Consider the following 12,498-nt stretch of genomic DNA (forward strand, 5'->3'; position numbering starts at 1 on the left):
TGATTTCCCTTTAAATTAAAATGGTTCAAATGTTAGATAGCTTTTCTGTTACCATAACAAATATCTGAGATGAATCAACTTATAAAGAAGAGAAGTTTATTTTGGCTCACAATTTCATAGGTTTCACCCTATATGATTAGTTGGCTCCATTGCCTTGGGTCCTGCAGTAAAGCAGTACAACATGGTAGGAGTGAGTTGCTCTTCTCCTGGCAGCCAGGAAGCATAGAGAGAGACACAAAGGGTTGAGGGTCCCAATATCCCCTTCAAGGACAGACACCAATGACCTAACTTCCTTCTTCTAGGCTCATCTCTTAAAGGTTCCACCACCTCCCAATAGTGCCACTTACTGTTACAAAACCTTCAACATATGGGTCTTTGAGGGATGTTTCATATCTACACTGGCAATACCTATAGACTAGGCAAACAATTCACAGCTGCTTATATTGCAGTCACATCACTGCTTCTGACTCAAGACCCAGTGCATGACACCTCCTCTGCTGGTCCACGCTCCCCACACCCACAAATCCAACAAGCTCCATCACCCTGACTATTCTCTACCTTTGGAGGGAGGGAGAGGCTCATTCTTTGCAGTGAGTGGCAATTCCAGTTTATTGAGAAGCCATTACTTAAACAAGCAGGCTTGGAGGAGAGTAATAATGGCATGTCAAGGCAGCCATGATATACAGTGAGCTGCTTGCTTATTTTCTAATTTCTCGTTTTGGTTTCTAGGGAGTCTTTTCTCTTCAGTGCTAAATTACCTCATTGGCAGTAAGTTTGTAAAGCCTTTAGGGAAGCACACGAACTCCTCTTAGGGTACTAGATGATAATTTATGTATCCTAGAGACAGGGTATGAGTTACAGAAGAATATATCTTGCCAAGTACATAACCATTACGGACCTGTGTACCCTTTCCTTTTCTATGCATTCTCTGCCTTTCTCGGCCCTGTTCTGTGCCCAGGGAAGTTGACTATCACCTGGATTTTCTACCCATGTGGTTTCTAGTTGGGTTTGGCAATGGAAGTCACCAGCAGGAGCTCAGATGGCAGGAGAAGAGAGAGGCCACTGTCTCTGCTTCTCTGGGAGTAGTGAGTTTCTCCATACTACAGCTCTTGTGGACCTGGCCGCCATAGCTCTTCCTCTCGTTAGAGTTAGTTAATATTTTTTTTTTTAAATCTTCTCTGCCTTCAGCTTTGAGGGCAGTGGTAGTTTCCTGCCATGATAGTCTGAAGGTGTCTCACTATCCCATTTTCTTATCTTTGCCAACATTCTTGTAAATAATCTCTTTACAAGTCTCTTTCTTTGAACCATCTGGGATGGATTCTGTTTCCTGCCAGGAACCTGCCAGGGCCCTGCTACATACTGAGATCCTGGTTATCTATCAGGTTCTATACAAGAAGACTATTCACATAATCCTCCCTACCACTCTGTGCATCGGATCACAACTACCACATTATAAGTGGGTAAACTGAGGCTCACAGAAGTTACATGGCATGCCATGTCATGTAGACCTACCATGCAATAGAGGTTGCTAGCCTTGCTCTATTCTATATAGATATTCTATCTGCATCTGTAATCCACATAGCAACTTCTTTGAAGATGGTCCAAGAAGTTTTTAATTTCATAGGTGAGGAGTGGCCTGAAGATACAAATGTTACTTGGAATAAACACCAAGAGATCTAACACAAAAGGCTTGGAGTTCCCTAGCCCCTCTGGAATTAAATCTTTCTTCTCCTACTCACATTAGCTTGAGTTCACAGGAAAGGGCAATTGCTAGGCGAACCTATTATGTCAATGAGCCTGACTGGAGGAGATGAAGATCTAACAGGAGTTTTTTTTTCTGGACCAGTGATTTGCATTTGCCCTAGGAATGATAGAGGGAAGGAGATGAAACATTTGGTGGACCACACCAACATGCTATCAAGCTGAATCATGGTTTACTCTACTTGCAAGATCCTCCATTTCCATATCTGCTGCCCTCTTTTTAATTTTTTTTAATTTTTGCCTTCTCTTTTGTGTTTCTGTATATCTTGTGCCTGTAATTTATGCAATAACTTCTATGTTTCTGTCTCCCATTAACATGGAGTTTTTCCTCTATGTCCAAAGCCATCTCAGTTCCTGTGAGTGTGCTGTACATTAATGGAAATCACCAGGCAACGGGACTGGAAGACCCAATAAACAGAATTAAGTGATGCCTGTCCTCTTTTCTCTGGGGCCTTTTATCTCCACTCCTATTTTCTTAATACTTTCTACAAAGCTTATTTTTTTTGTTTTGTTTTTTAAGTAGCAAATACATTTTTATTCAATATTTTTAAAATATAGACTTTGTGGCAACTTATAAATTTCTATTATAATAATAATAATATTGTAAACCAAGAAAACAATATGACCAAAAATCCATTCACAGATGCAAAGCAGTATGCTTTGTTTAGAAGTGGTTCAATTTGATGCATAATTTGCTTTTAAAAAAGATGATTGTTGGGGTTCGGGTTGTGGCTCAGTGGTAGAACATTTGCCTAGCATATGTGAAGCACTGGGTTCAATTCTCAGCACTGCATATAAATAAATAAAATAAAGATACATTGATAACTAAAAAAAGATGATTGTTTACAATCATCTGTATAACTATATATGTATATACGCATATATATACATATACAATCAACTATATAACTTAGTTTTGTCTACGTTCTATTCATTAAAAACAAGTTCTTTCAGAGAATCTAATTTAATCATATTGTGCTTTTCTTCAGTGATTTTCTCCAAACAGTGGTAGAAATACTCCTTGAGGGACAAAATGCAGTAAACTGTTCTTGATCCTAAGGAAGCCTAACTTGTAAAGCATGACCATTTGGAAAGTAACAATGTGACTGATAGTAATTAACAACAGTACTGAATGTTATTAAAAATTGACAGCTTTAGATATTTTTGTTTTGGGTTTCTTTGGTTTAGGTGTATCCAAAATTTCTTCATAGTCTACACTCATCCCCTTTGCCTAGCAACCAACTATGATCATTTGATCTGAATTCTGACTTTCAGGACAATCTTTCTTAAAGTGTTCCATAGAACCACAAAGTTTGCAATCACCACCTTCAGCATAGAGTCCTTTGGTTATCAGGACGTGATTGGGACAGATGTCCCATTTCCCCTCAAACAAAACATTTTGCAAAAGGAAATTCACCAAGAGCAGGGTCTACTTTATGCTTGCATTTGGTTATTTCATGCTCTGGGGACCCATATTGATAACATATTCCAGTGCCCATATCTTGATTTTCTAGGGCAGCTGGGCAATCTGAAATTCCATGGCCAGGTGTTTATAGAGGAAACATACTATTTCATCTTTTTTTGCTGTTTGTCTTTTTAATCATCTTCCTTGCCATCATCTTTCTTTAAAGCAATTGCAGTTTCTTCCATTACTTTCTGGCTGTCCGTTGCTATCATCTGCCCATTGTAAACCATTCGTGAGTTCTGTTTTAGGTATTCCATGAATCCATTCACATCTTCATTGAAGTACTATTTTTTCTTTTTTGATCTTTTTATGTTTTGCTTGGGGTGCATCATTTTTAAGAAAGAGACTATTAACTTCAAATTTTTTTTTTATGATTTGGTAGATTTTGGCTTGTTCCCTTCAAGAACCCCTACTTCATGTCCTCCCATTATGCTGCAGGCAAAGGTCTCTTATTTTGTGTGGTAGTAACTTGTGCCTACCTGACCATGTTTCATCAATCCCATGTAAATCCTCTAGAGGAGTCAAGTTAGCAAGCCAGAGAAGCCTGGCCCCCCAACCTTACAAAGCTCTTTTGGCCCTTTGTTCTAAGCAGCATTCAATATGCATCTAATAGTACGTGCTTTTTAAGATAAAAAATTATAGCTAGGAAATTTCTGGTAGACAGTTACTCAGCAGGCCAGAGTGTCAATGTGAGGTATTTCTTCCCATAGCCTGAGTTCTGTGGGGATAGAAGCCAGGTGCTATAGCAGAAATTGTACAAGGTTGAGGGCTTCCTTTACCTGACCACTGAGCTGAAATCCAGAGTGGGAGACTCACACTTATAAACCTTTTCTAAATTTCATCAGAGAACACCCTGAATCACGCTCAACAATGCAGACTCCCTGGGCTCTAGACCTATGGAGGGGAATCCCTAGAAAGAGCTCAGGATTTCAAACAGGATTTTACAGGGTTTTCCTCTGTGCTCTAAGTCCAAAAGCCACATTTATTATCTAAATAATTTGAGAAAGTTACTGAACTTCTCCTCGAGTCTTACTTCCTTTGTCAGCCAAAGGTAGAGAAAACTTCTCTCATAAAGGTGTTAGAAACATTTAAAACAACAGACACTAGTATGGCAGTATGTATAAACGTGTATGTATAACCAATGTGATCCTGCAATCTGTACACGTGGTAAAAATAAGAATTCATAGCCCACTTGAATCAAATGTATGAAATATGATATGTCAAGATCATTGTAATGTTTTGAGCAACCAATAAAAAAATCATTTAGTCTTTTGTCCAGAATATTTTAACACTTAACAAATAGTCATTTTAAAATAAGTCATTAACATATATTCCATGCTTGTATAATTATATCAAAATGTATTCTACTGTCATGTATAACTAAAGACCAATAAAACCAATGATCCTTACATAATAAAACTGTATCGATAAGTTAAATATTCACATGGACTAGCATATAATTTTTAGTAAAGAAAGACTACAAAAGATGACTTTTAAAAGCATAACTAATTAGATGATCTGAACTACAGTTTGGAATATCTAGAAGATGTGTATGAGTTTGCTACTTTCTGTTTCATACAATCCTGCAGAAAAAAGATGTATGATAGACAACATATGGTAATTCATACATTAATGCTTTCCAGAAGATTCTATTTTGTGCTTTGCCTGCTCTTTATCCTCTTTTGGAATTTTGTCTGATTGTCCCTTCCACCTCCCCGAAAGGAGACACGAGGGGAATTATTTAAGGAAATGGTTTCATATATTTCTCACTCTTTTTTTTTGTGTGTGTGTGTGTGTGTGTGTGTGTGTGTGTGTGTGGTGCTGGGGATTAAACCCAGGGCCTGGAGCATGAAAGGCAAGCACTCTACTGAGCTACATCCCTAGCTCGGTTTCATACACTTCAGATGGACAATCGAATACGTTGCATATGAAGACATGAAAAGCGCCATGATTTTTCACTACTCTGCTGGTATGGAAGAGTCCTTCAGTGATATGCTAGAGCAGAAGGTCTTACATGTTAACATACATCCTGCTGAGGAATTTGCAGCTGGCTATGGCCTCTAGAACCTGAAGCTTGACACCCTGCATACACACTTGGGAGAAAGCATGGTTTCAAAAAAAGGGAAAAGACTTTTTTCCTCCTCTAAGAATTAAATTTGAATTGTATATTACGGTGATATCCAAGATGAAAAAAGAATGCAAAGAATGAAATAACAAACTAGAAATGTAAAATTAAAATCATGGATATCTAACTGAAGTAAAATATTATGAGCACAAAACCAGGAAAATGCAAATCTCTTACCAGTGATTCCTCTACCTGGATGATCAGCAGAAATAAACAAATGCTTTTAAAAATTTGTAGATCTTTGGGACTCATTCTAGACATACTGACCTTACCTCCCCAGAGGTGATGTCCACAAATTGAATTTTTAAAAGAGCTTTACATTTGGGCTTAAGTAGCACAGATTGTACCTGTAGTCTACACAGGCATACCTGTAGGCATATGGGCATACTTATGTGTATATATGTTTTTATTAATTTATTCTGAACTCTTCCTGTCAATTACCAAAAAAAATGTTCAAAACTCTTTTTATTAGAAAACATAAGAGAAGCAAAACTTTCCCAAGAAGTGAATTCTAAAAGAAGTCACTCTTTTTGGTATTGTTTATGTAGGGTTCTGGGGATCAAGTAATAGGATAAACTTGGGGGCTCATTTTAAGTCTGGCACTAAGCCTTAGGGTCCACGGAGGAGTTTGAAGCTGTGCATCCCTGTGGAGTGCTCCAAATACTTTTTGTTCTTCCACTGATTACTGTCCTGTGGCAGTAAGGGTCTTTCTCATGTTCAAGCAAATAACAGTATACATTGTATATAGAGAATTTTCAAACAATAAAACAACAAATGTTTTCAATTATTGCTATATGTCAGCAAATATGACAAGCAAAATAATATCAATAATGAAATATTTCTTCTTTCAAAAATATTATTAGTCTAAATTCTACAATTTGCTGTTGTGTCTTAATAGCACATATATACATAAAATCACACAGATATATGTACATATACTTAATACTGCAGTGCTTACAAAAGAAAGAATCAGAACTTGATATACTTCAATCTCTCATTAAAAATGGAGTTTTAAAGATATGCTTTAATTTAAAAACACTATCTTGTTGGAGTGTGTATATGCTTTTTGATTTTGAAACAGTGAAATAGAATACGAACTAGATTTTGTATTATATTTGGCAAATCCAAATTTTAGTTCACACAATAAAATACTTAATGGATTTTGAAAATATCTTTACAAACTGAAGTTTATTTTTCATTTTAAATTATTTGATAAAAGACCAAAATAACACATCAAGAAAATGAAGTGACTGAATGCACAATTTAATAGTTAACATGGTTTCAGTCAAATACGGCTCACTCATTTATTTGTACTGGTATGTTTATATACACACAAATTCAATACAAAAAAACTTTTACTGCATCTATTTCTGGTTCTGATTATGATTTCACTTCATAATATTAAGTGAAATTACTTATGTGGTCTATGGGAAGGGCTTTTACAAAACAGTCTGCTCTGGTGGTCAGACTAGGTATACTGCTGCTCCCTTCCACATCCCTTCTCACCAAAATCTGTGTTTCTGTGGTTCAAAGCTGATGCTTCTGGATCTAATCTCTTCTCCACTCTTAACTGTAAAAGCATTTGTCTTTATGGCTGTCTTCATACTCCTTCCCATTCTTCCTTTCCTTTTTGTAAAATTTCTTGCTGATGCCAGACATGGTAGCACACACCCATTATCTCAGCAGTTTCAGGAAGCTGAGGCAGGAGGATTACAAGTTCAAAGCCACCTCAGTAACTTAACAAGGCCCTAAGATACTTAGTGATACTCTATCACAAAATATAAAAAGGAGCTGGTGATGTAGCACAGTGGTTAAACACCCTAGAGTCAAATCCCTGGTACAAAAAGAAAAAAAAAGTTTTTGCTGTTTACCATGCACTTGGCTTCTCCAGATGCTTGGTTCTACCAAGACTGCCAGCCAGTGAGCATGCCCTTCCCCTCTGCAAGATGCACTTACCCTGCATGCCAAAGAACTTTTGCCCCTTGTGGTTCTAGGGCTCTTACTGCCAGCTGCTTGGAAGCTATTCCAAGTCATCAACTTTACATGTTCCAAATCAAACAGTTACAGAACCTTGCCTATATTGCTAAAGCATTAAAATAAGCTCTGCTGGTAGACTTAATGAACATAAAACAGAAGTGGCCTGCAGTAAAACATAACAACACAATACAAAAACCTAACACTCTCATTACCATCTAATTTCCTCATATGTTACTTTTCAAACCATACACACTGCCACCTCACATTTATTTTTACAGTCCTTGCTGTTTACAAAGCTGTTTCATTTACCTTATTCCACTTGCTTTTCACAAAAATACTATTGTTAGTCATCGTGGTCAATATTATCTCCATTTTAGAAAGGAGTAAACTGTCAAGATGACCTATCTACTATGGGGAAGGTCAGCAGTGGAAAGAAAAACTTTCCTGATACCAAACTGCTCCTAAGTAGCATCACAAACCTTTTTTCCACTACATTGCAGCAGGATAGCTCTGATTTTTGGCAAGAAAAATTTAGTGAATATTGATTTTTCATTCTTATTTTCTAGTTAGAGAAAGATTACCAAGGAAGTCACAGAACAAGGGTGGTCACTGTGCAGGAGAAGTTTATTATTTGGTAGAAATAGCTCATAAAATGTTAGGTGTAAATGAGTTAAATATGCTCTCACTTCTTACAGTTTCATGAAAATATTGTAATCTCATATAAAAAATCAAATTTGGGAAACTCTCACTTTAAAATATATAATATCCAACAGTTTAGACCCATTTATCTGAATACTTGAATGTATAGTCTTTTTCAGTACAAAGAGAACTTTTTTTTTTTTTTAAAGAAACCCTAGTATTTTAATTTAAGCATCAGATAACTAAATGGCTTCTTAGAATCAGAAGGTGAAAAGCCTACTGGTGGATGTGAATGATGTTTCAACAAAAATATTACCATTGGAAATTAAATACTTATAAATCCTTCTACATCTGAGCCTACTCTGTTTATTCTTCAACATTCATCCCAACTTTTACCTTCTTGAACATCTTGTTTTACCCCCAGATAGATGAGGTATATTTCTCTCTGCACCTGCCGAGACTGGCATTTCCCATTTTGTCCAGCTCAATTGTTCTTCTTGTAACAACCCACATTTTCCCTGTGGAACTGCCCTGCTTCTCTGGAGTTCCATATTGTAGGAATGGGCCAACTCTCCCTGAAAGTCAGTGGGAGCCTGCGGTGGAAGACAGTCAAGCAAGTCTCCTTGGGCTTAGTGGGGTGGGTTTAAGGAGCCCCAAACACAAGGCTTGTCTAAAGTTTCTGTAAGACAGAATGTTACTTTGGTGGACTAAGAGCTGGGGATTGGAATCTGGGTTTGTGGAACAACCATGGGGAAAGGGTTGCCTGAGTAAAGTCAGCTTTGAGGCAGAGCAGAACCAGGGCAAGGGAGAGAGGAAAATTAATCCAGGGAGACAGAGACCTTTGTTGTCACCACTGAACTTCTCGATTGACTCATGCCTGTTGCTGGACCATGTCTGGACTCTCCAGTTGTTTGATCCAGTGACTTCTTGATTTTTCCCTTCAGGAAAATTGAGTTGCATTTTCAAGCATAAGGGGGTGACTCAAAACAGAGTAGGAAGGAAGAGCATAAGAAGAAGATTACCACGAAACAAGGAAAAGAGGAGGGAGGGAAAGGGAGGGAGAAGGGGAATTGCAAGGAAGATGGAAGGAGACCCTTATGGGTTCACAAAATACATATACGATGGTGTGAGGGGGAAGGGAAGAAAAAAGAGAGAGAAGTGTCACAGTAGAATGGGCAGAGAACAGTAATGGGAGGGGAGGGGAATGGAGTATAGGGAGGGCAGCAGAATACAACTGACACTAAGATTGCTGTATGTATACACATGGATGTATAACCAATGTGATCCTGCAATCTGTACATGGGGAAAATTGAGAATTTATACCCTATTTGAATCAAATGTATGATATGTCAAGATCATTGTATTTAGTCTTGAGCAACTAATAAAAGAAAAAAAGATGTGTAGGAAGAGGAGGATCCCATTTAATTGAAAATACAGAAAGTTCTGTTTGGATGTGTTGAGTTTGAGATGCCAGAAGGATACTAGCAGAAGGAACTGGGGATCAGTGGAATTAATGGGTCTAGACTTTAGTAAGTCTGTGAGGAGAGATATCTATTTGTCTGCACATTAGGATCACCTTGGGAGCTTTTCCAAACCAGTGATGTCCAAGCTGCATCTCAGACCAATTTAATCAGAAGCTCTGGGTGTAGAAACCAGGCATCAGTATGTTTTAAAGCTCCTAAGGTTGCTATAATTTGAAACCAACAATGAGAAATAATTCCCCAGTGTGTCTAGAAAGTATTTCAACTACTGGAAAATTCAGGCAATATATCAAAATATATTAATTATTGACTTAAGGAGTTGTTTCAATTTTCCCAAGAAAATGGTGTATTTGTAAGTCCCTTTTCTCATTTGTTCCTATCTTGCAAATCAATGAAAAATTCAAATTAAATAAATATAAATGAAACAAACATGAACATGGACTTTCTCAGTTACCTGGATCTGAGTTCAAACCCTGCCTCCTCCATTAGTTAACCCTGGCTGAGGTACCATACTTCTTTAGTCTTAGTTTTTCTGATTTATAAAAATGAGAAGAAAGCTAACTTTGAGAAGGCTGGGTGATGAATGAAATAATTCAAAGAAAATACAGATCTAACTACTCTGCAGTTGTTCAATGTGTCGATATTAACTTAAATAAGGTATACGGTCACATGTACAACAATACGAGTAAATTTCTATTATTCTGCAGCTAATAGTCTTAAGGGTATTTGGTCTGGGGTTTACAGCCATCCCTGAGTATATACACAGCATTAGAAGCTTCTGTCATCAACCATCATGGTTTTATAGCATTTTCACCTTGGTTAATGTTGTGAGAAGAATGGATTCTAAATGAGGCAGCTGGTGCCCAAAGCAGAGAAGCAGTGATAAGGCATAACAAATAAGACAGTGGTTCCTTGCTCGCTTTATCTCTCTCTCTCTCTCTCTCTCTTCCACCAAGGACTGGCTTAGCATCTAAATTTTATCAGCCCAATTTTGTATTTAGACTACAATTTCCTTCTCTCATGCCTTCTCATGACTATTTCTTCTCCCTAGGCTGCATACTTTCACACCCCCAGCCCCCACCCTACATGTGCCTTGTTTCCTAGCACACACCCCTAAAACCAGCCTGTTTCTTTATCTCAAAACTCTTCCCCCTCATTTAGTGGCATCATCTGGTTTTGCAGATATTTTTCACAAAACCTTGACAGGCATTAAACCAGAGAAACCCGCTTAGGGAAAAGGGAATATGATACATTTACATACCATTATCCAAAACGTAAGATTTCCACAGCAAGTATTGCTTATTTGCGATAATACCAAAATAAAACCACCTATTTAACCTTGTGGCATCTTTCAAGAAAGCTATGATTATGTAAAGGCTTTGACAGTATTTAGTTCAAAGAGAACATTATACAAAAGTGAGAAAATAATCCCTCCTTTCCCCATCACTCACTGTTCAATACTATGCACTTTATCAACGCATACAAGACATATTTTCCACTGAAAAGTGTCCTAAAGTTTTTATCAAATCTGTCTTAAGGTTCACTAAAGCAGAATCCAGCAACAATTTCACAAATAGAAAATCACATACACATGAATGCTTTTGTTCCCAGTATAGACAAGTAGGATTAAACTGATTTTCTTTTCATTTTTTTCATATTATAATAAAACCCCCAAACAATAGAATTCATCAGTTCTTGTTTCAGAGAGAAACAGCAATGAAATGCACTGGACTCACCTGGCAGGAGGGGAAGGCAAGGTGGTGGCAGTGCTGCTGGGGTTTTCGGCCTACAGCATATGCATTAAACACAAAACCATCTTTGGCTGTTTTTCAAGACAGAGAGAGGCAGGGGTGCTGCAGAAAGATACCGTGAACTCCTTATATGGAAGGAAGCCAGGCTGGAGCAGCATGCAGAGCGAGCTGGATTAAATGTGCAGATTAGGGGAACAGCTTACTTATGTACATCAGTTAAGTTCAAAGCTTTCTGGCCTACTGTTAATAGCAGGCTTGGTGAAGAAATAAACAATGACCTGGTGACACCAGGCTGGCAGAGACAGGCAGAGCTGCTCTCGCTATCTGGCTGGCTCTCTTCCTTCAACCTTCATTTTTGTTGCAGCGTGCAGTCTTTATCTGGGGATTTATCTATAGTATCTACTCTTGCACACACACAAAAAAGGCTTGATCTCAGTTTGGTCTGGAGTACCTGACCAACAATAGTGGACAGGCATGTTCAGAATGACTGGAAAAGGAGTTAGAACAACTGATAATCTAATAGCACCGACTAGCATCATCACCTGAGGAAAGAGGGAGCAATTCCTGCCAATCTAGCCACAGACCTCTCAATAGTCTTCAGATGCAAATGAGGCCGTGACACGAAAGAACTCCAAAAGTGTCAGGTGTCATTAATGTTACTATTATTGTAATTATTATGCATGGTATCTGTGCTAGTTCTCCATCACTGTGACAAAATACTGTAGATAATCAACTAGTGGAGGAAAAATGTATTTTGACTTTTAATTTCAGAGGTCTCTTGATCCTGTGGATTTGGGGGCTGTGGAGAGGCAGGAAACATGATGGGGACCTTGTGGTAGAGGAGGCTTCTCACCTTATGGTAGCCAGGAAACAGAGTGGGCATGAAGGAATAAGGTTGCAATACCTGCTTCAAGGGCATGCCTCCCAGTGAACTCACTTTCTTCTACTAGAGACCACCTCCTAAAAGTTAAACCACCTCCCAAAGCACCACAGGCTGGCCACCATGCCTTTAGCAAATGGCCTTTGGGAGACACTTGAGGTCCAAACCATAACCATTTCTAATGGCAATTCTGGTCCCAGCTCAGAAAGGTTGGTAGATACATCCCTCTGAGATCTGTATGTAGGTAGAACAGTTTTTTGTTTTCCCTCCAACTCTGCTCTTGATGGCTTATATCTAAGCTGAACCCCTACCCCCTGGGCCTCTTAATTTCCTTTCTGCTTGCCACCAACATCCTCAAAATAACAGATGCTTTTTTACCTCTGTCCCAAGCAGAAGTGCCATCTTTATCTTTCCTATAT

General features: G+C 38.2%; 1 protein-coding gene and 1 pseudogene across 1 annotated transcript in view; both read right to left on the bottom strand.

Moving 5' to 3' along the window:
- Rab3c (RAB3C, member RAS oncogene family) overlaps positions 1–12,498 on the bottom strand; it is a 230,630-nt gene that overhangs the window by 51,616 nt on the left and 166,516 nt on the right. The window lies entirely within an intron of this gene.
- LOC143399418 (zinc finger CCHC domain-containing protein 9 pseudogene) lies at positions 2,900–3,713 on the bottom strand (annotated as a pseudogene).

Source organism: Callospermophilus lateralis, chromosome 5, assembly GCF_048772815.1.
Source record: "Callospermophilus lateralis isolate mCalLat2 chromosome 5, mCalLat2.hap1, whole genome shotgun sequence".
Lineage (NCBI taxonomy): Eukaryota > Metazoa > Chordata > Mammalia > Rodentia > Sciuridae > Callospermophilus > Callospermophilus lateralis.